At 38.8% G+C, this 24,348-nt stretch overlaps 1 protein-coding gene and 1 pseudogene across 9 annotated transcripts in view; one reads left to right on the top strand and one right to left on the bottom strand.

Annotated features, from left to right (window-relative positions):
• The window catches only part of NKAIN2 (sodium/potassium transporting ATPase interacting 2), a 1,166,031-nt gene that overhangs the window by 297,963 nt on the left and 843,720 nt on the right, over positions 1–24,348 (top strand). The gene's annotated exons all lie outside the window — the stretch shown is intronic.
• LOC100358885 (large ribosomal subunit protein uL30 pseudogene) lies at positions 17,316–18,140 on the bottom strand (annotated as a pseudogene).

Below are 24,348 nucleotides of genomic sequence, written 5' to 3'. Positions count from 1 at the left end.
AATCAGGTTATTCATTCTTTTATTCTGCTATTAAATTTTTACAGATTTTATAAATTTTATCTGTTGATCTGTTATCAGTTAAGTGTTTTACAGATGTTTTTCTCATTCTGAAGATTGACTTTTCATTTTTGAAGGTTTTTGTTGTGCAGAAGCTTCATAGTTAGTCCTATTTACTCCTTTTTTTCCCTCTCTCATTTCCATAGCCTGACATTTTACTGTAATGTTAAAAAAAAAAAAGTCACTGGTGAGACCAATGGCAAGCAGCTTTCCCCTGATGTTCTCTTCTGGGTTTTATGGCTTGCAGTCTTACACCATGGATAAAAACTTAAATGTAAGATTAGCACATTTTCATTCTTTTGCATGTAGAAATCCAATTTTTCTGCCACAGTTTCTTGAAGATACTGTCCTTTCCCCATTGTTTCCTAGTGTGCTGTTGTTAAAGATAAGTTGATTATATATTTTTGCTCTACTTCTAGGCTTTCTATTCTACTCCACTTATGTGTTTCTGTTTTTAAGCCTGTAGCATCCCACTTTCATTACTATAAGTTTGTAGTGTACGATTAGGAAGTGTGATGCCCCCAACTTTTTTTTTCTTTCTTTATAGGTGCTGGTTATTAGATGTTTGGTGATTCCATACAAATTTTAGGACTGTTTTTCCTATTTCTGTTGAAGATTGTTGTATCAGTTTGGTTTGCCTTATTCTAGTGAAATACCTGAGCTGAGTAAATTTGTAAAGGAAAAGGTTTATTTTACTTCATGGTCCAGGAGTGCAAGGCAAGATACTATATCTGGTGATGTCACTCTTGCTGACAGAGTCACAAGGTGGTACAGGACACCACAGAGGATGAAACTGGGAGTGTGTATGTTTTTTTCTGATCTCTACCCTCCTTCTTATAAATCCGTCAAGATTCATTCATGGAGCCCTTACTGTAGTGAGCTTATTTAAATCCTGATCACTTGCTAGAAGCCTAACCTCTAAACATGATACTATGCTTAAGTTTCCAACTTTTTGACACCTCACAATGGACATTAAATTTCAACAAATGAAGCCTTGGGGGACACACTCAAACCTTAAATACTACTTAAATTTCAGGAGGAATTACATTGAATCTACAGCTGTAGGTGATGTGCTGTTTTAATTGTATTAGTTTTTCTAAATCATGAGCATGGGATATCATTCCATTTATTTGTACCTTTTCAATTTCTTTCATCAATGCTTTTTAGTTTGTTGTATACAAATATTTCAGCCCCCTTGGTTACATTTATTCCTAAATATTTTTTATACCTTGTATGTGTTGCTTAACTTCTTTCTCACCTAAGTCATTATTTATATATGGAACTAAACCAAGCTTTGTAGGCTGATTTTTCTATTCTAATTTTATTGAATTTAGTTATTGGTTCTGACAATTCTTTGTGACATCAGGTGAGTGATTTTGAATATTAGAATATGTAGGATATTATTAGGAATGGAATATTCTCCACTTGAAGATGCTGTGCATTTGGGATGTCACACAACTATGACTCGTGTGTATTACTAAGCACTGACTTCTGTGGTAAATGGAAAAGTGTGGCAGCTTAGAATGTACTGCACAGTTAGAATATAGGTAGTAGTGCTCTGTTCATTATCACGTAGACAAATATTCTAGATATTAACATGTATCAAAGTGGTGTGGTAACCAAAGACATGAATTGACAGCCAAGGCTCTGCTCTCAGTTCTTTATCAGCTACCTCAAGTTTTTGAAAATGAGTTTTCTCTAAGTAGGTATTTTACATTGTGAAGGAAGAGCTTAACTGTCTCTAGGGATCCTTGGGAAATGTTCAGGCTCTATTCTTTGTTCCCCCACCCTGCTGAATTGGAACTCCTCATTATTAGGAGGTTTTCACAAGATTGTCCTGCATATTGTTTTTTTTAAATTATTTATTGGAAAGAGTGACAGAGAAAGAAGGAGAGACAGATAAAGAGATCTTCCATCTTCTGGTTCACTCTCCCCAATCCTTGTTACAGCCATGGCTGAGCCAGATCAAAACCAAGATCTTTTAATTCCATCTGAGTTTCCCAAGTGGGTGGAAGGAACCCAAGCACTTGGGACATTGTCTTCTGCCTCACAAGCGTGTTAGCAGGAAGGTGGATCAGCATCAGAGTAGCTGTGACTTTAACTGACGCTCAGATATGGGAGGCGGGTGACCCAAGAGGCTCCTTAACATGTCCTTCTACATGATGCTCACCTCAGTCCACATATTTTAATAATCACGACTAATGATGAAGTTAGTTTTAACACTAAGGCAAGCCGGCGCCGCGGCTCACTAGGCTAATCCTCGGCCTTGCGGCGCCCGCACACCGGGTTCTAGTCCCGGTTGGGGCGCCGGATTCTGTCCCGCTTGCCCCTCTTCCAGGCCAGCTCTCTGCTGTGGCCAGGGAGTGCAGTGGAGGATGGCCCAGGTCCTTGGGCCCTGCACCCCATAGGAGACCAGGATAAGTACCTGGCTGCTGCCTTTGGATCAGCGTGGTGCGCTGGCCTCAGTGCGCCGGCCGCGGCGACCATTGGAGGGTGAACCAATGGCAAAGGAAGACCTTTCTCTCTCTCTCTCTCTCTCTCTCTCTCTCACTGTCCACTCTGCCTGTCAAAAAATAATAATAATAATAAAAATAAATAAATAAATACTAAGGCAAAAGTAGTAATTTTTCATAAGTGAAATTCTAAGAGTTCTATAAAAGAAGGGAGTAAACTCCCTCAAATAAAAAAAGCACAGAGATGGCTTCCACAGACATCAGATTGGTATTTTAATGAACTACACTCTCATTACTCTCCCATCTCTGAAAATGGGTCATTTACCTAGACACCAGCAACTGCCCTGAGAGGTAATTCTACCTGCAGTAACAGCCAATACTTTGAAAATGAACATTTGAGTACAGAACTGAGTCACCAGCACCAGAGATAACACGTTTCTACGGGGACTGTGCCCATTGATCTTGTGATTATGTATGATGGCCAGTCTTGCGATTCAGTATGTGCCAGAATTCCAGGCACTGTAAGGGCTCTGTCAGTGCTCTTTCAACGTAGCCTAGCCATTGAACAAGGCCTTTTACGTGGATGGCATTTAAAGTTATTTTTGACCTTTTACTTTGCAGGTCAATTGCTTTGTCAGAATAGCAACCTTTCTTCTGAGTGCTGATCATTGTCTGTAGTTTCTGCACCATCCTCAAAGATATTAAGGGTGAAATTTTCTTACCTGCAGTAGAGAAGTGAAATTGGAGGAAAACTTCCTTATAATCAATAGAACAGAAGTTGAGTACCTGTCAGTATTGGGAAAAGAAGCAACTCTTTCACTTTTCACCATGCCTTGGCATCCAAAAATTAGTTTTCTGATTATTTGAAAGTATAGAAGCTCTGCCTTTTTGCCTGGAATTATCTAGCTGAGATAATGTTGTAAGTACCAGTATTTGGTCCATCCTCTGGTACTTTTCCCAGACCATTAGAAAGGAGCTGGGACAAAAGTAGAGCTGCTGGGACATGAATAGGCACCCATATGGGGTGCTGGCATCACAGGCAGCGGCTTTACCTGTTACACCACAAAGCCAGTCTCACCGTTCATCTTAACATATAGTTATTTATTTATATATCAGAACCATCATGTGAGAATATATGAAGGTACTTCATAAACATGGAAAATGGAATTAAAGGATGTGTTTATTTTGGTGACCAAATGTTTAAAATCCATACATAGTTTCCTCATTATGCACATTTTCTATGAATTTTTGAAGACCTCTCGTATGTTACATATATTGTAATATGTAATATAATTTATTTTTCTGATTCAGTGTTTCTTTCTGTTATTTATTCAGCTCTAACGATAAGAAATCTATACAAATACTAGTTGAATGGAGGTGAATGAAGAAAATAATATATGTTGCCCTAACATAGGGAAATGACAGGATTTATGGAATTCATTTAGTGCCACAGGACAGATAAGAACTGCTCTGTAGTATGCTTGCCATTAGCACGAAACACAATTATGGTGACAGGAAATCTTGGCAGATGCATTTATACTTATGCAGTTCTTACTCTCCTGTTTAGAAAACAATTCTGTTTGCCTCCTTGTATAAGAGATGGTGAAATCCTCAAAATTAAAACTTAATGCTTATCAAATAGCAAACAAGGTCTTCAGCCTTGGTAACCTTTGTCTACTTTGGAGGATGGCAAATGAGGCTAAGTGATGATTCATGGAGAGGTGATTATGTGTTTCGGCTTATACTAATGTATAAATGACACTTAAACCTTCTTCTGTCATTTGAAACTGATACATTATGGTTTTGAAAGGTTACTAGCAGTAATACTAATCAATCTCTGACCCCTTCAGTAAGTGTCCAATGTTTAACATAATAGTTTAATAATCTTTTGATATACTGCTAGTGGAACATGTATGAGTTTAAGTTAGAATAATTACAAAATTCACAAATTTGATTTAAGAATTAGGTCTACCTAGAAATTGGAAGTTGTCTTTTGTGAGCCTCTGGCTTAGCCATCAAGTAAAGAATAAATGAACTAATTAGCAGACATTCTAATAATAACTACCAGATTCATAAGAGGGAGATGAACAAGCTATTTCACTTTTTTCCTCCAGGTTTTCAGGAGTTTAGATTCAATAATAAGTTTAAGGAATGCATCTTCACTGTCAACTTAATCTACTGGCATGAAATTATTATCCTAAAAGCATACCCATATGTAATCTTTTTACATAAATTCATTTATAATGTATTTATTTTATAGTAATTTGAAAGAAAAACGATCCCAGCTAGTTACAGTCAATCAGTTATCTGAGTCCTCAGGAATATTGCTACTAATTCACATGTTGCATTCCCAGAACATTAGTGTTCCACCAAAAAATGGTTTCCATGATGAAACAAGGTCTGTAAATGCTAAATACTGGTGCTACTTAGAGAGTAGCAATGCATATTAACTCATCTAACACGCTTAACACATTCTTCAGTAAATAAGCTTATTTAACTTTGCTTAACCCAGATTTGCCCAACTCTCCACTCATTGCCCTCCTTGATTCTGTATAAGCCCTTTTCTTATTTCTTAATACAATACATTGCAGAGGAGCAGAGTTTGAAATGAATAATAAAGAGTTGATCTTATACATTTGCTTATTATTTTCCCTAAGCATTTAGTAGAGAAAATTAATTTTTTCAGGGGGTAGCATTTGGTGCAATGCCTAAGATGCTAGTGGGAAATACCAGTATCCCACATTCTGGTGTGCTTGGTGAGAGTCCCAGCTCCTTTAGTCCTGATCCAGCCTCCTGCTAATGTGCACCCTGGGAAGCAGCTGATCATGGCTCAAGTGCTCAGTTTCCTGCTGCCCATGCAGCAGAAGATGCTGACGGGACTTCACCGAAGCCCGGCCTTGCTGCTGTGGGCATTTGGGGAGTGAGCTAACAGATGAAAGAGTCTCTCTCTTTTTGCCTTTCATATAAAATGAAATTAGACTTAAAAAGAAGAGTTCATCAAACATAAGAAGTACACTCAGATTCAAAATCTGAGGTTCTATTTAGTGCCTCCATGGCAACAGCTTCCAAATAGAAAACATTTATGTAAAGAAGAAGAGAAGAGGGAAAAGGAATGGAGGGAAAGAAGCATGGAAGATATCATAATTTGTGGGTCAGAGTCAGAACATACAGTCCAAGACCCCGCAGCCCTGCTTCACGAGACCTGATATCTGAAACAACAACATGAGCACATCTTGTGAAGAATGCAAAAATCTTAGAGCTCCTGAGTTAGAAACTCCAGGAGTGCTACACTGCAAACTGAGTTTTTAAGTTGCCTGGGATCTTCCCATGGATGTGGAATGTTGGAAACTACTCGTCGACAAGGATAATGTGAAAGAAGATTCTGTTACTTGAGCTTGGACATCCAAACTTTGGGCTTTCAGGTCTTTTCCATGTGATAAGTAGACTCTGAAACCTGTCTGTGAAGTGCTTGCAGAGAAGCTGCTAAGAAGTAGAGTGGTTCTAGGGTATCTGTCATGATGATGGATGATGTGTCAGATTACTAAAAATGCCATCCTTGCTTCATAGAAATCTCATTCTACAGGTCAGACCACAACTCATGACCAATCGTGGGCTGGTATCTGTCCTTCTGTTACCTCATGGAATGCTTTCTTGTTAACTCTCCTGGAAGATCCTCAGATAAGTCCAATTTATGAGGTGGGATGTCTTTGGATTTGCCAGGGAACATTTTTCTTCTTGCAGATATGGTGGTTTTAATCAATATTCAGATTGAACAATGCTGTTATATCTCAGATCATGGCCTTTTGCTCCGAATGGGCTAAAATGGTATCTATCAATTGAAAATTGGGGAATGAACCAATAAATGGGAAAGTGCTCTCCCTCTTTCAAATGAGTTTTAAAATGGAACAAACTCTTATTTTAATAACATAGACATTTATAATAGACCCCTCAGTATTACCCCAAAGGGGGAAAAATGTATAGGAGATAGTCACTGGGCAGAGGGTCTGCTTTATATCTAGGCAATCCATTTCAAAGACTCAATGAGTAATACCAGCTCTGGAGCCCCAGGTGTTTTGGATGGTAAGTGATGCTTTAAGCAGGGAGAAGAAGCTTTCTTGGAGTTTTCTTGGCACTGGATTTCACAGTGACAGACACTGAAGACATTTGTTCAGTCTATCTCTTGGCATCAGTGATATTCATCTTGCTACTCTGTAACCAAAAAAAAAAAAAAAAAAAAAGAAAAAAACACATTTTCCTAGGCAAACCTTTTTATCTCTCATTTGGGCAGAACTCAAAATTTTCCCCAGCTCTAGGGATCTCAAACCTGTGAGTTAAATAGCGATGAAGGTTAAACCGATTTAACTTTGTGCTTCAGATGTATTTGAGCACCTTGGGATGGCCATCAGTGTCAGTTTTCAATTAAATTACTTCAGTCTTAGGCAGTCGTGATATTTCTGCAGCATTGAACATGAGTTGTTCTGACATATGTGCCTCTGCAGTTCGCGGTGGCTCTTTTTGACCTTCCTACACCCAGCAGAGCACATCCAGCCTCTCCTCTGTGGATATTTTGCCCTTCTTGCTCTTGAATAGGAATGCAACCTGTCATACACCAAGAATATTGAGCTTTGAGCTGATTTTAGGAATCAAACTAATTCTATGGTCTATATAGAAAGTTCTTACTTTTGCCTTTTATTTCATAAACTTGATGTTTGAGGTGCTTTTTTTATTGAATTAAAAAGTTGTTTATATATGCTGTACTTCTGTTACCAAGATATTATTACTCTTTTGGCTAGTTTTCTTTTTCCCTATGCATATGATTACATCATTTATGTGCTTGAATGTCATATTTTGACTGGGATGCTACTGTTTTGCAAACTATAATGCATTACGTGCTTTCTCATGTTAAAAAAAAAAAAAAATCTTAGTTGGGACAGGCGCCCTGGCTCACTTGGTTAATCCTCTGCCTGTGGCGCTGGCATCCCATATGGGCACTGGGTTCTAGTCCCGGTTGCTCCTCTTCCAGTCCAGCTCTCTGCTGTGGCCCGGGAGGGCAGTGGAGGATGGCCCCAGTGCTTGCGCCCCTGCACCCGCATGGGAGACCAGGAGAAGTACCTGGCTCCTGGCTTTGGATTGGCGTAGCTCTGGCCATAGCGGTCATTTGTAGAGTGAACCAACAGAAGGAAGATGTTTCTCTCAGTCTCTCTCTCTCACTGTCTAACTCTGTCTGTCAAATAAAAAAAAATCTTGGTTGAAAAACATACAATTCCCCCATAATTTCTATTGTAAGGATGCATTTCAGTGTTAACTGATGCTCCTAATGATTGATACTCCCAAAGAACCTGGTTTGTAGTCAAAGACAGACTAGGTTATATCTAGTTATTAATGTTTATGGTTTATTTGTTTCAAGACTATCAGTTTATGGTATTTGTTATGTTAAATATATTAGTATATTTATATAGCATAATTGGTAAGTGTAACTTAAGACCATGTAAATTTTAAACATGGCATAATCATCAATCCTGATCAATTATCCTGTCATTTTGTAGATCTATTCAGGTTTGAGGATTGTTTGGGTTGTAAAAATTTCAAAAGCAAATGTTAATATTTAGATTTTTCATTTACTTGAAATGCAGATAAAGAGACAAAGATCTTTTTCTTCTGTTTCCCTCCTTGAGAGACCATAACAGCCAGACTTTGCCAGTCTGACATCAAAAGTTTAGATCTCAGGGCTGGCACTGAGGGGCAGCGTGTTAATGCCTGGCCTGAAGTGCCGGCATCCCATATGGGTGCTGGTTCTAGTCCCAGCTGCTCCTCTTCCAATCCAGCTTTCTGCTATGGTCTGGGATAGCAGTAGAAGATGGTCCAAGTCCTTGGGCTCCTGCACCCACATGGAAGACCTGGAAGAAGATCCTGGCTCCTGGCTTTGGATCTGCACAGCCCCAGCTGTTGCGTCCATCTACGGGGTGAACCAGCAGATGGAAGACCTCTCTGTCTCTACCTCTCTCTGTAACTCTTTCAAATAAATAAAATAAATCTTTAAAAAAGTTTAGATCTCCATCTGGTTCTTCCACGTGAGTGGCAGGGACCCAACTATGTGAGTCATCACCTGCTTCCTCCCAGGATGTAATTAACAGAAATCTGGAATTGGAGGCAAAGTTGAGATTCAAACCCAGGGACTCCAACAGGGAATGTGGGCATCTTGTGTTGGATCTTAACCACTGTACCAAACATTCTTCCCCAAATAGAAACTAAACAACAATAATCTTTTTCTTACAAAAGGTAAACACATTTTCTAAGTTTTGTAATTCTGGAAATTGAAATGATTTTGAGTGAAATCTAAGATATTAAGCAAATATGTAAGATTTGAGAAAATATATAAAATATTTCAAGAAAACTTTAAAGTTTGATACCCATAAGAAAAAAAGGGGGGGAGCTGGAACTATATAATTAAGGAATTCACTTTTAATTTTCAGAGAAAAACAACTACTTAAGTATGTATATGCCATTAAGCATAGAAGTACAATCTATTAGTCAGTTTCTTGTTACTATAACAGATACCTGCAAGGAGCATTTTAGGAAGGGAAATTTATTTCTGTTTATAGTTTGGTGGTTCTCAGGCCAATATCTGAGGATGTCATTAGTCTAGCGACAGAGACTGGCAATGGCAGAGCATATGCAGGAGAATGATCACAAGGTGACTGAGGAAGAAGAAAGGCGAGGCTGCACATGGCTTAAATAAGTAATCTGCTCAGGTGAACTACCTTTAAGGGAATTCGTCAGTTACTCAATGGCCTACTATTGTGCCCACCTCCTGGATGCTGTAATTTTATCAAGTCTTCACTTTCAATCCATTTACCATTATCATTAATCCAGTAACCATTAACTTTACACTCTGAGGACCAAGCTCCAAAAATATGGGCCTTTAGGGGACACAAAAACTCTTATCCAAACCATAGCAACCACTACTAACTTAAATCCTTGAAATAATACATCTTCATTAGGTTATGAAGAATAAAAACAAAAATCAATTATGTTTAGGAACACAAAGACTGTTAAGTGTCTATAATGAAGGAACAAAGAGATATGAGAAACATTCAGATTAGTCCTCCATGGACACAAATTAGTCCTGAAGAATACAAATTACAAGGAAGTGTGATTTTTCTAATATTTATGTAAGAAAGATTTCTAATTCCATGAAAATATATAGTTGGTCATCTATAATACTAGGAGAAAATAATCTATAATTTTAAGGCAAGATTTTGGTAAGAACTAGAGTGATCCTGTCATCACTATTTATACATTCTGAATCCTGATGCATTTCATTCCCATCATAATTTTATCTTCAAGATCCTTTCTTCACAGCATTATAAAATTCATCAAAGAGCCGGCGCCATGGCTCAATAGGCTAATCCTCTGCCTTGCAGTGCCGGCACACCGGGTTCTAGTCCTGTTCGGGGCACCGGATTCTGTCCCGGTTGCCCCTCTTCCAGGCCAGCTCTCTGCTGTGGCCCGGGAGTGTAGTGGAGGATGGCCCGAGTACTTGGGCCCTGCACCCCATGGGAGACCAGGATAAGTACCTGGCTCCTGCCATCGGATCAGCGTGGTGCGCTGGCGCAGCGCGCCAGCCGCAGCAGCCATTGGAGGGTGAACCAATGGCAAAAGGAAGACCTTTCTCTCAGTCTCTCTCTCTCTGTCCACTCTTCCTGTCAAAAAAGAAAAAAACTTCATCAAAGAGTGTAGGGAAGCTGTGAAAATGATACAGGAGGGAAGGGAGAAAACAGTGTTGGGGATGTGTCTTGCCAGAGTCAACTAGTTGAACCTCAGGGTAAATAGAGCCATGAGGAAGGGTAAGTGGTACATGAAAATTATTCAGAGGATTCTTGATACAGAAAAAAAACTGTTTAAGTTACTGACTCTACCTTTCTGAGGATGGAAAGGAGGTACTCCTCCTTAGAATAGGGAGTGACTGTTAAAGATGAATGTGTGGTTAACAGTTGGATTGGATGAGATGACATTCCTGGCAAGGAAAATGGCCTGTAGGAAGCACAGAGACAAAAGTATTCTATGATTAATATAAATTGAAACATTCAGAATATACTGAGTTGGAAATGTAAATTGACATGGTGGTTACACTGGTTAAAAAAAAAGTCTGAGCTTTTAAACTATAAGGCTTTCATGTGATGTAATATTGGATTTGAATTCACATAATCATCAATGGGGAGCCAATGAAAGATTTCAAAAAGGTAAAATTAAACATTTATGTTTAGAAAAATTACTCTGATAGTATTATAAAGGGAAGGGAAAGAGATCCAGGTTACAGTTGCAGCATTGAAAGTAATCATTATCTGGGATGGTGGAAGGATGCATTAAGGAAGCTGAGCTGATACTATGAATGTACCAAATGATTAGAGAGGCAAGACAGAGCTCTGGAGATCGCCTGCTTTGTGCAAAATTACACGAGCTTCTGTGTAACTGATATAAAGAGAATGAGAAATATTTAATCATTTCAGAAATTTTTTTTTGCACTGACTACTGCTAAGACAGTATTGGTAAACATCCCTTTTTAATTGGCCAAACTTTGTTTCTAATAGTGAAGAAAATGCCAGCCTCTACACAAGACACAAGTTATTTTAAAAATGTGTAAGAGCCTGAAATGCATCCTGGGATTTAAGTTCTTGAATCTCTGTGATGCTTATCAATTGACTGAAAGCAATTTTCATTTTGAAATAGTTATTGGAAAGTTTAGCTGACAACAAGCAAGTATATGTGCAAAAGCAATATATTTTAAAGACACACAACACAACTGCTTAATGCTGCTACAGTAATTTTCTCAAGTGCATGTCTCATTCATATAAAGTCTATATTCTGAAATATCTTGATCATTAATAATGACCTTAACACTTTGAACATTGTCAGGGCTGGTGTTGTGGAGTAGCAGGTAAAGCTGCCATCTGTAATTCCAGAGTCCCATACAGGTGCCAGTTCTTGTCCTGGCTGCTCCATTTCTAATCCAGCCCCCTGCTAGTGACCTAGGAAAAGCAGCAGAAGATGGTCCAAGTGTTTGGGCCCCTGCCATCCATGTGGAAAACCTGGAAAAAGCTCCTGGCTTTGGCCTGGCCATTGTGGCCATCGGGAAATAAACCAGTGGATGAAAGATCCCCCACTCCCTGACCTGTATATGTATGTGTTTGTGTGTGTGTGTTCATTCTTCTCTCTGTTACTCTTAATTATTAAACAAATCTTAAAAAGCTGAACATTACCTTATGGTATACATTTATTAAATGTTCTTAAAGAGGGTATGTAAGATCTGTTTGAAAACATTTTTATTGTGCTTATTGTTTAAACTCTTCTGTTACTTATAAGATCACCTACTTTTTAAAGCATGATTTATTTGAGTTAATATTGACTTTTGTCTTTGACAATTTTCATTTTCTATGTTTTCATATTTTAGACATCACAAAATTGAAAAATTACAAGGAAGGGCTTCTCTATACAGACTCCTTTGAATTGTATTCTTATTTGCACAAAGCCTATCATTGTTTCTAGTATATAGTAAGTGATTAAAAAATAAAGGATACTTATTGTTCATGAAAAGCAGGATTTTATACATTCTTAACTAAAAACAGTATATAGAATTGTCACCTAAAATAAACTCTTAGATGCAATGGAAGCTCTGGAACTCCTGTAGTCCCTCACTATCTCCACAACCTCCTGTACAATCCAAATCTCTTCCAGTTAAAGATCCATTGACCTTATGAAGAGAATATAAAGGTAAAGTCAATAAATGGAGTTATTTCACCTATCTGTCCATTAAAGGCCCCTGTCCATTCCTCGGCAGAATGAATTAAATACTCGGCCAAACAATATGCCAACTGGGAACTGAATAACGAAATGTTGTCTTTGACCTCAGGAAGTTCAAAATTTTATGGGGCATTCATATATTGAAGTAGTATTAGAAGTATTGCAAGGATGCTAGATCTCACCAAAGAAGAAATGAAATGATGGTAGTAATTTAGTAATGGAACATGTAACAAGGGATTTTTGCCAATCTAACTTAACAGGGCACTGGATGAGGTATCTACGGAAGTCAAATGCATAATCCTCCATTTGGTGCAGGTCAAAAGAACCTGGGTTTCACCCTCCCGTTGCAAAATTCATAGGATCATCATCTGCATTATTGTTCCCAAATATTACCATACTCACTAATTACAAGGAAATATGAATAAGTAGGTTCCTTTCATCCTGGTTTGGAAGATAAGTGGGTTTCCTTGGAAAATAATGAAGTACAAAGAGATTCCCAAATGAAGTTCATTTGGTTTTCTGTATCCTACTTTCCCTCAGTGTCTATAGTTAGGTAAGCTAAATATTGTCAGTTTATGCCATTCCTGTTAGTACAAAAAGTCAAGCCAAATTTGTTTTTATAGATATCTTTATTTGCTATTTTACGTAGGACCATTGATAAACCCATATCAAAATTCCTAAATATAATTCAAAGATTTGCTAAAAATTTTTTGAAAGCTTGAGTGTTTAAAATGATACAAGCTCTGAAATTTAAGATCAGAGCCTTATAGATGGAAGTGAAATTGTTGAATCAATGAATGATTTTAGGAATATTGCATGTTATTAATATCTATAGATGCTTTAATTATTTTTCTTTGTACAGATAAAGAGAAATGTGAATCAAAATAACAAACTTTCAATAATATTCATTTAGAGTGATCTTTTTTAGCAGATTTACATTGTGTAATATTTTAAGAATAAAAATCCATTTTTAAAAGACAATTTCTGTGGCTAAAGGCTTAGGTTTTGTACATGCATTTAAACAGATCATTTTGATGATAGTTCTGATGAACTTTATAGACGTGTATTGTCTTCCTAAACACCCCCTCAAAGCCACTCTGCATGCATTTTGATTAATTAGATAATGTCTCCCAGGTGCTTAGAGCTTTTGTAGAAAGGGAATGAAGTATTGTGCATTAAAATGATTCTTACTGACTTCAAAGCTGGCAGTATAAGAGCTCAGAAAGAACTTTTTATTAATAGTGACTCATAAATGCCATTGAGAAATATAATTTAATAGTGTTACAAATGGTCACTTATTCTGTTAACAAGCCAATCACTTTTTTTCTCAACAAATATCTTGGGGAAAGAAACTAGGCATTTGTGGCTTTGAGAGATTAAATGGGATGCAGTGAAGGGGACCAACATTATTTGATTGAATTGGTTAATTTCATTAAAGGGGTATGGATGACTTTAACTGTGGCTTCCCTGGAAATAGAAAGTGGCATTTATAAAAAGTCTGAATAGTTAACAGGTACAGAATTTAGCTCCTCAGAAGCTAGGGAAAAGGGATAGGTGATGATGTCATTCAAGGAGGAAATTAAAAACAATCCAAAATGGCACATGTCAGTCATTACCAACCTTTGCTGACTATCTAGAAGGCGTGATTTGGGAAAGGGGAGTGGACCGACTACCAGAGCAACTGGTAGGTTAAAGTACATCTCCCTGTATAGTTCATTGAAAATGTGGTGATAACAATAACTTTATTGTTTTATTTTTTAAAAGGTTTATTTATTTATTTGAAAGGCAGAGTTACAGAGAGGCAGAGGGAAAGAGAAAGAGAGAGCAAGCAAGAGAGCGGTCTTCCATCTTCTGGTTCATTCCCCAGATGGCTGCAATGACTGGAACTGCACTGTTCTGAAGTCAGGAGCCAGGAGATTCTTCCAGGTCTCCCAAGTGGGTGCAGGGGCCCAAGAACTTTGGGGCATCTTCTACTGCTTTCCCAGGCTATAGCAGAGAGCTGGATTGGAAGTGGAGCAGCCGGGATTCTAACCTGCGCCCTTACGGGATGCCGGCACTGCAGGTGACAGCATTGCTTGCTATACCACAGTGCTGGCCCCAATAATTTTAATAACTGTTTTCTCTATGTAGAAATTTAAATTTTGTAAACATTTCACACATATATTATTTGATCCTAAGAAAAGTTTTGTGGAGTAGTCACTGCTATGCCTGTTTTGAAGATCAGCAAGCTGAGACACAAATAATGTCCTGACCTTTCTTTCCAGAAATACAAGATTTGTAAGGGACACAGAAAAGACAGGAATCCAACTTTTCTAATCCCAGTTGAATGCCCTTTCTGGTACCCAACAAATATAGGACACTAGCTTCAACCTGGGTGAGCTAGGCCAAGCAGTAACATGGATCTGTAGAACTGTATTTTTCTCTTGACATGTTTATTTTCACTAAATTCTTCCTGATGGTACTACCCAAAATTGGTGTTTACATGAATGTCTTACTTTCTAAGTGCGTTTCTACCTTTGAGATACACACTGACCCAGTAGTACTTGGTTATACTCTGCGACTCAGTCCTGGGGAAAGAATGCACGTATGTAGTTATTTATTGTGTTATGTTATCTTTAAACTTTTTTTTTATTTGAGAAAGAGATGGAAATCAAGCTCCCATCCACTGGTTTGCTACCAAAATGACTGCAGCAGCCAGAAGGCCACACCCAGGAACCAGGAACTCAAGGCTGATTTCCAAATAAGTGGCAAGAACCCAACTACTTGAGTCATCACTACTGCACCACAGAGATAATCGAAATCTGGAGCCAGGAATTGAATCCAGGTAGTGCAGTGTGGGGCACAGGCATCCTAAATGACATCCTGACCACTAGGCCACATGCCTGTTCCTTATTGTACTATCTAGAGTTTACCATTACAAGAATTATGTAATTATATTTGTTACATGTTCTAGTACACACACCCCCCCTGTGGCTTCAAAAATTAGTGGAAAAATAGACTTAACAGGTAAGAAAAAATTTCTATGAACTTTTTGAAGCCCCTGTAGGGGCTATCTTGGTCGAAAATGCAGTCAGTTTTACATTCAAGTTTACAGTCCTTTATTTTTTAGAGATTTATTCATTTATTTGAAAGGAAAAGTGACTGAGAGAAAGGGAGAGGGGGAGAGTAACTCTCCAAATGGTCACCACAGCCTTATCCAGGCCAGGTTGAAGCCAGGAACCAGGAGCTATATCCAGGCATCCCACATGGGAGGCAGGGGTACTGTTTGGGTGCTTCCCAGGTGTTAGAAGTGGAGTAGCTGGGACTATCCCTAGCATAGGATTATTTGTGTGTGTGTGTGTTTTCTTTAGGAAACTTGATTTAATTTTTCCTTTTTGAACATCATTTTGTTCCTATGAATCAACACTTGTTTCTCTGAAGGGCATAATATGAACTGTGACCATGAAGATATATCATTTTTTATCCATTATAAATATACATGTGATATTAAAAGGAATTATCACAAGAAAACACATGAGGAACATAAAAACTGGTCTTTTGATAGCTTTGTTTTTAGATTCACCATGCATTATCTCTTGAGGAAATTGCTTTAAAGAACACACATTGGAGATGAGGGTAGAGGAAGTCAGTGGAGCAAGGGGTGTGACATAACACAGGACAAAGCTAGATTTAAAAAGGGGATTAGAAATGGTGAGATTTGTGATTAAGACAGACGTTGGAATAGAGCTTTGAGAATTAGATGGAGAGGAGATGCCTATTCAGTTATGTAAACTTCATTAGAAAACTAAACTCAGAGTCCCTATTAAAATTGGTCATACATTGTGAGAGAATTCCTAGTATCTTCTAATCATCTTCATAATGTTCCTGGAGGATTTGATAAAGATGGAGAAATAATAACATTTTCATAGTATAGGCCAACTTCTTCCCTTCACCATTACTTTAGCAGCCATAGGCTCAGGATGGGAGGTTTTGTCTCTCAAGTTGGCCCTGATTTCCTGGCCACAAAGATCAGCCAAAGAATATGCTCCTTATTCACAATGGTCAATTACTAGAAGCAAACGTGCACACGTATGTATACGCTCTCTCCTCACCCCTCACTTCTGGCTTTGTTTTAATGCTGCCACTGCCACAAATAAGATACCAGATGAGGGGAAGGGGCCCTTACTGCATTTAGATTCCAGTGAGTCTCATGGTTTGGCTCTGTTGCTTGGTTAGAGACATCAAAATGTTTTCTTTTGTCTCTGTTAAGTTGCTGTCACTTATGATTAAAAGTGCCCATTAAAAGTGAGCTATTTTTAGTATAATTCAAAGGTAATGAATCTTTACTAATTTGTCATTGGGCATTTGTTTTCAGCTAGAACTACTAATTCACAAATTGGGCTTAAATCCATGTGAAATATATTTCAACACTATTTCATTGAGAGTCTCTACTTATTTATATTAAAACAGCATTTTTAATAGAATTATGGTTATCTCTTTTCAGAAAGAAGTTAGGGAAACAATTTATATTTTAAGTTCTGTGGGGAGCAACCCGGACTAGACTGAGTTACTGGAATTAAGACTTATTCTATGCATCTGCTCTCCCACAATATGGCGCTGGGAGAGAAGTAAACAGCTTCCGCACAGCTGCCTCCAGTTCAACCAATAAACTGTAGGACTTGCTCCTGATTGGAGAGCAGCGTACTTGGCGTGTGGGCAGCCGAGTTAGGATTGGCGGAGGAGGACTATAAAGGAGGAGAGAGACGGCCTGCACCAGGAACATCTAAGGGGAACACCTGTGCAGCCCCCGAGAAGAGCCGGCCGGCGGTGTGCCGCTCCCCTGCGGAAGTGGGGAATGTGGCCAGGGGGAATTGCCCTTCCACGGAGGTGGAAGGGACAGTAGCCAACCCGGGAAGAACCAGCAGCAAACCCGGGGAGGGCCGAGCAGACGAAAGAACAGCGCAGGGTCCTGTGTCGTTCCTCCACGAAGAGGGGGAGCGACAAGTTCCACACATGTTTTAGTAGTTCTTTTTTTTTTTTTCAATTTGACTGTAGTTGCCGTTTATTATCTGACCCAATTACAAAAATACCATAGGAGACAACTTAGTTCATCCTTCTAATAAGTCTGTTGATTTGGTCTTCCCTGTTGCCAGCATCCCCACCCTCTACAAAATGGGTGGTCTTTTTCTTCATCCCACCTCGGGGAGAAGATAACTTGAAGGGCCACAGGAAGTTATTTGCTTCCTTGAAGTGTTTCCCCACAGTTTAAATCTTGTGAATCAGATCCTCCATGCAGATGATATTGTATTTACCAAGAGAGCAGGCAGTCAGAGTATTATCTGTCAAAGCAATTCACTTTTTATTGATTTTTGCCATAGCCACGTTTGTAAATTAGTTCATTTACTGACTTGAAATTTGGGTACCCCCATGCAATATATGGCTCCACAATCCTCAGCATGTTAATGGAGGCCTTGTTGAGCCTAACAAAGGTGCCATTGAAGATCTGGCGAAGGCGAAGAACCTGCAGCACTTTTCAGACTGTGGGGTCACACCATTGATACCTCTGATCCTGATGACAAATGCCAACTTGGGTTCTGCAGGTACGTAGAAGTTGCCAGCTTTTCTTGCCATCCTCGCCATCCGAATTTCAGTTCTGTGCATCTGCCTGTATTCCTTGTGATAGTGCTTCGCTTTCTCGTAGATAAGCTTCCTCCTTGCCTTTCAAAGCATCTTTTGGGCAAACTTCTTCCTCAGGCGCTTGATCTTCAGCTCTGCGAAATTCCTCCACTTTTTCTTCAGGGTTTCTGGCACAGCAGGAACCTTCTTTTTCTCTTCAGCACCCTCCATGGTTCCAGCGGGAAGAGAGGAAAGAGCATTTTAGTAGTTCTTTCACCCTAAAATAATTGCTGCTGGAATTGATTTCTCATGACATTACAAAGGGCAAAAAAACACAATATTTTAAAAATTAGAAAATATTTACTTGAGAGAGAGAGGGGGGAAGAGAAGAGAGTGTTCATTCCCCAAATATTGAACTAACTAAAGTCAGGAACTATTTTTTTTTTTTTTTTTGACAGGCAGAGTGGACAGTGAGAGAAAGAAAGGTCTTCCTTTTCTGTTGGTTCACTGTTGGTTTACCCTCAATGGCAGCTGTGGCCGGCACACCACGCTGATCCGAAGCCAGGAGCTAGGTGCTTCTCCTGGTCTCCCATGCAGGTGCAGGGCCCAAGGACTTGGGCCATCCTCCACTGCACTCCCGGGCCACAGCAGAGAGCTGGACAGAAAGAGGAGCAACCGGGACAGAATCTGGCGCCCCGACCATGACTAGAACCCAGGGTGCTGGCGCTGCAGGTGGAGGATTAGCCTAGTGAGCCACGGCGCCGGCCAGTCAGGAACTATTAATTTCATCCTAGTCTCCTATGTGGGTAATGGAGACCCAAGCACCTGGGCAATCATATTGCTGTCTCTAGGCTCATAAAGAGGAAGCTGGATCAGAAGTGAAGTAACTGGGACTTGAACTGGCACTCTGAAATGGGAAACAGATATACCTAGTGACATGCTTAATCTGTTGTATCACAACGCTTGCCACACATGATTTAAAATACAAAAACACTGTGACACTACTGAATGAGTAATAGTTTCTTCTCAGATGCTAGTTCCTTGGGAATCTCTTAAACAAGAAAAGGGGTTTTTATCATAGGCCAAAAAACTATTCATTTTATAAGATTGAAATTGAAAACAATCAGATGGTTTGAGAGTAGATGAGCAGATATTTATTCTTTTTTTTCTAATCACTTTTTTAACCTCAGCAAGACAGTTTGCCTCTAAATAGTCTTTCATTCTGAGAGACTAGACATTTAGGACAACTGAGAGCAAGGGTCCCCTTAGTTAAATCATGGAAGCTCTGGGTGGAATCCCTTGAATAATTGTGCAATTCTGAAATAACACAGCACAGTCAATCACTGACTTTTTGACTATCATGGTTGAATTTGCTTCTCATATTGTGTTAACACTTGTTTTAGCCTCCATACAATGGGATAGGTATCTAAATAGTTTTTGCTATGCTCTGGTTTTGTATACCTGCGCTCCTAATTGCAGGTGAGCTAATCTTTTGCCCATATTTCTGCAAGTACCAGGACAGATCCTAAGGCTAAACCAACTCTGCAGTATATTTGGCTGAACAATGCAGAGTAATAAAAGTAATGAGGCCATTGAAATCCCTTTAGCTTTGTGCTGATGCCTGGAAAGTGTCATTTTTTTCACGGTGCTTTAATTGAAAGAGTTTTTTTTTTTAATTATAGACATTAATTGGTACTAAAATATTTTTTCTCAAAAGGTAATAAAGCTTTGTGTCTTGCTTCTTGATTCTTCTCAAGCATTAACGTTCATGATTTATATAAAATTTAACTTCTATTTGGCATTTGTTTTGGTGTTATTGTCACAAATTCCTTCAGGTCAGTGATATTTCTTCTCCCCTCTGCAGTGCATAATACAGGCTCACTACATATAGGTGAATAATAAATGTGAATAATTAGTAATTAATAGGATTGTAGCAATCCACAGCATCAGCATAATCCTAGGACATTGATAGGGACATGTTGCCACTTTAAATAATGGCATGAAAGTCAGTGGTACACTCTGATATGGATTTGGCATAGTAAATGAGTTTGTGTTACTGTATATATTTTGTTGTTCATATCCAGTTATCAATAATCATCTTCATGCCTCTCAAATAGCAGCACAAGCAGGAAGAGAATAATTGCCACTCTTCATGGAGCCAGCTTATTGATGAGGTGGACACAAGTAATATTTTTAGCCTGCTGGCTGTCCATCTGTAAACAGTTTCCTGGAGCTGTCACTTCTCTTTTCTCTGGAAACTGTTATGGCTTTGTCTGCCCAAGGAAAATAATGAGATCCATCTATCAAGAAAAAAAAAACAATAAACTTTATACCTTCCAATTAATTTGTTTTCACCTGTGTTTACCCATGTGCATTCTACTAACTATCCATCATGTTATATGCATGTAAAGAAGTACATTTTTCAAAAGGTTGCATCCATTAACCCCTTTGCTAGCTAAATATATAGGCACCCCTTCCAGCTAAATCAGAGACTTGTAAAAATCAATCCTTTCAGAGAGCTCATAAACTCTCACTCTGTCTTTCCTCACATGCCCAGTGTTGATAAATCTGCAAGCTTAATATGAAGCAAACAGGTTGTCCTCAGCCATACCTCCAAACTAAGTGCATATTTCTTCTTAAATTCATCTTTGACTTCAGTGCAACCCTAACATTTGCAGAAACTGGTATGGCATTAGCAACTTCAATCAGTGGAGGATTCAACATGATTTCTTAAAATTTGTTAACAATTTAGTGGAAAACAGTGGTGCATATTGCAATAAAGTGACATCTTTTTCATCTGTGTTAAAAACTATATGTTTTTTCCAAATAAAAGACTAAATAAAGATGACTCAAACCATAATTTGTTCAGAGGATTTTGCTGACATTTATAAGCTATTTGAGATTTCCTTCTGTAGTGTTGCTGGCAGAAAGCTCCACAGTCAAAGTGGTCCTAGAATTAAATGCCCTACTCTTTTTTTTTTCATTTATCCATCTGTATTATCAAAATAGAAAGCCACTGTTAAATACACACTTCCTAAATGCTGTAATACCAGGAAGGATTGTGGTGCTGTGTGCTGAAAGCCTTCAATTTAAAATAACCTGTGTTCCATGGACTTCATTTGTAATGAGAGTTGTTTGAATTACAGACCCTCAAATCTTAAGATCATGGTGAAATTTCTAGTTTAAAGCACTAGAACTATAAGATTATCATAGAAAAATAATGCTGAGTAACTTATCCAGCTCCTGACAGCATTTGTTATAAAGAAAGAAAATTCAGTATTGGCTCATAAGACAATTGCAAAGAAAACAACTTTTGTAATATTGTTTGCTAAAAGAGGAAAACACACAAAGCCAACATAATGGCACAGTGGAGTAAGTTACTGTCTGCAATGCCAGCATCCCCTCTTCCAATCCAGCTTCCTGTTAATGAGCCAGGGAAGGCAATGATTGATGGTTCAAGTACTTGGACTGCTACCCATATGAGACCAAAATGGATTTCTTGGCTTCTGGCTTTGGCCTTGTCTAGTCCTGGCTATTGCAGCCATTTTCTCTCTATAAAGATTCTTTGTGTTTCTGAAGGATCAGTTGTAATATCTCCCTTTATATCTTTGATTTTATTGCATCATCTTTCTAATTTTCTCTGTTGGTCTGGCTAATGATTTACCAATTTTATTCTGTTAAAAAAACCTCTTTAATTATTTTTTTTGACAGGTAGAGTGGACAGTGAGAGGAAGAGAGAGACAGAGAAGGTCTTCCTTTGCCGTTGGTTCACCCTCCAATGGCCGCTGTGGCCAGCGCGCTGCAGCCGGCGTGCTGCGCTGATCTGAAGCCAGGAGCCAGGTGCTTCTCCTGGTCTCCCATGGGGTACAGGGCCCAAGGACTTGGGCCATCCTCTACTGCACTCCCTGGCCACATCAGGGATCTGGCCTGGAAGAGGGGCAACCAGGACAGAATCCGGCACCCCAACTGGGACTAGAACCCGGTGTGCCGGCGCCCCAAGGCGGAGGATTAGCCTACTGAGCCGCAGCGCCAGCCTCATTCTTCTTTACTGTTCTATTTTTCCTTGTTCATTCTCTGATTTTCATGATTTCTGTCCCTCGTAATTTTGGCTTGGTTTGTTGTTTTTCTACTTCTTTGAGGTGCATTGTTAGGCTGTATATTTAATAATTCTTTTATGTAAGCCATATTGCTATAAGCTTTCCTATTAATACTACTCTTGCTATATACCATAGGTTTTGATATATGGTGCTTTATCTTTCATTAGTTTCAAGCAATTTTTGATTGTCCTTTTGATTTCTTCAGTAACCCATTGTTTGCTCAGAATCATGGTGTTCAGTTTCCATATATTTCTATAATTTCTAGTTTCTTTTGTTGATTTCCTGCTTTATTCCATGTGATCAAAAGAGATACATTTCAAAATTTATTACATGAGATCAATAGAGAGATGGCTTCAATTTTTAAACATTTTTTGAGACTTGCTTTGTGGTCTAGTATATTGCGAATCTTACAGAATGTTCCATGTTCTAGTTAAGAGATTGTGTATTCTGCAGGTGTAGGATAGAATATTCTGTAAATGTCTATTCGAATTCATTCTGTACAACCCTATACAATCTGACTTCTACTTGTGTCTTGTTACCTTTTTTTTTTTTCTTTTTTTGACAGGTAGAGTTATAGACAGTGAGAGAGAGAAAGGTCTTCCCTTCGTTGGTTCATTCCCCAAATGGCCGCTATGGCTGGCAGTGCGCCAATCCGAAGCCAGGAGCCAGGTGCTTCCTCCTGGTCTCCCATGCGGGTGCAGGGCCCAAACACTTGGGCCATCCTCCACTGCCCTCCCGGGCCACAGCAGAGAGCTGGACTGGAAGAGGAGCAACCGGGACTAGAACCCGGCGCCCATATGGGATGCTGGCACCGCAGGTGGAGGATTAGGCTTATTTTTTTTATAAATTATTTTTCCTTTCATTTGAAAGAGATAAACAGAGACAGAAGCAGAGAGATCTTCCATCCACTGGTTCATGCCCCAAATGCCTTCAATGACAGAAGCTGTGCCAGACCAAAGCCTAGTGCCCGGAATTCAATCTGAGTGTTCTATATGGATGGCAGATACAACCACTTGAGACACCACCTGCTGCTTCCAAGGGTGATCATTAGCTGTAAGCTGGTTTGAACATGGAGGCAGTACTTAAATCCAGGCACTCTGATACGGGATGTGGGTGTCTCAAGCAGCTTCTTAAATGCAGTGCCAAACTCTTACACCCATAAACTTATCTTTTATTTGATTTCCCATGAACTTGGGGGTAATTTTGCTTTTAGGGACTTCTGTTGACTCTGCCACTCTCAGCTCCTGAGCAAGTCACAGGTTCATGCTATTTGCATTTCTAAGGCTACTGACTGATTTATGCTCTTAGAGCAAATGGAAGCCAGCCTCAATCATTGAGCCTCTGTACAATTGCTAGCAATTGACTGAGGAGAATGAGAAAGGGATGAAAAAGTTTTGCTTATCTGCTCCCTCCACCACCCTGCAAGGGTTGGGGTTACATAGGAAAGATGGGGAAAACGGAGAACAATGTAGGTTGGCACAGTGAAGTCCTGTCCCATTCAAGCAGAGGCATGACAAAACCTATATTCCTTTCTGTACATATTTAGAAGTTCAACCAAATATGGGTTCAAAGAAAGAGCCAGAGGCACTATATACATGAGTAGAAGAAGTACATTTGTCTTAAACATATTTGCAATTATTCCGGTAGCTGGACAGTAGAGAATTTGTAAGTACCGATATCATGGAAATATAACTTATCTTCATTTCCATGCTTAAATACTGATCAAGTAAATATTTGCAGAATATATAGGTAGAACATAAAAATAGTTTCATTTTCAATGTTTAATTACAAAACGTTTCAATGTAGAGCACTGAAAAATATGAAAGTTAACAATAGAGGGATTAGAAAGCCTATAGCACAGAGTTCTATCTGGATGTAGTCAAATGCTTTGACATGGAAATATTCTTCCACTAAAAATAAGATGACATGCTGCAATGGAAAATATTACAATACTGAAAAAATGATAGAAAATGGCATTGCCATAAAGATTAATGAAAATGTGGCTTTTTATTGTAAGTACTTATAGTTTAGGGCAAAGCATTCAACATTTATAACAGGTTGGAAATAAGCATTCATGTGAATTGATCAAAGAGCTCCAATCTTAGACAGTAAATAATACAGGATTTAGGAAATTGCTTTAAATATTTATTTCTGTGATTGGCTAAGATTGCTCACAAATTGTTGCACAGTTTAGATATTGGAAAAGTAAGTCTGCGTAACATATCTTGAAGCTTAGTAAGAATCCAACACTACTGTTTCATACATGAGAGAGAGGGAAAATCATTCTTGTAGTAATGACTTTTTTATGGGTGCTTATAATGTTTCGATCCTAAACAATTTAGAAT

Source organism: Oryctolagus cuniculus, chromosome 5, assembly GCF_051225735.1.
Source record: "Oryctolagus cuniculus isolate XC-2025 breed Fujian yellow rabbit chromosome 5, ASM5122573v1, whole genome shotgun sequence".
NCBI lineage: Eukaryota > Metazoa > Chordata > Mammalia > Lagomorpha > Leporidae > Oryctolagus > Oryctolagus cuniculus.
The sequence above is the reverse complement of the archived record's forward strand: the minus strand, read 5'-3'. Positions and strand labels throughout refer to the sequence as shown.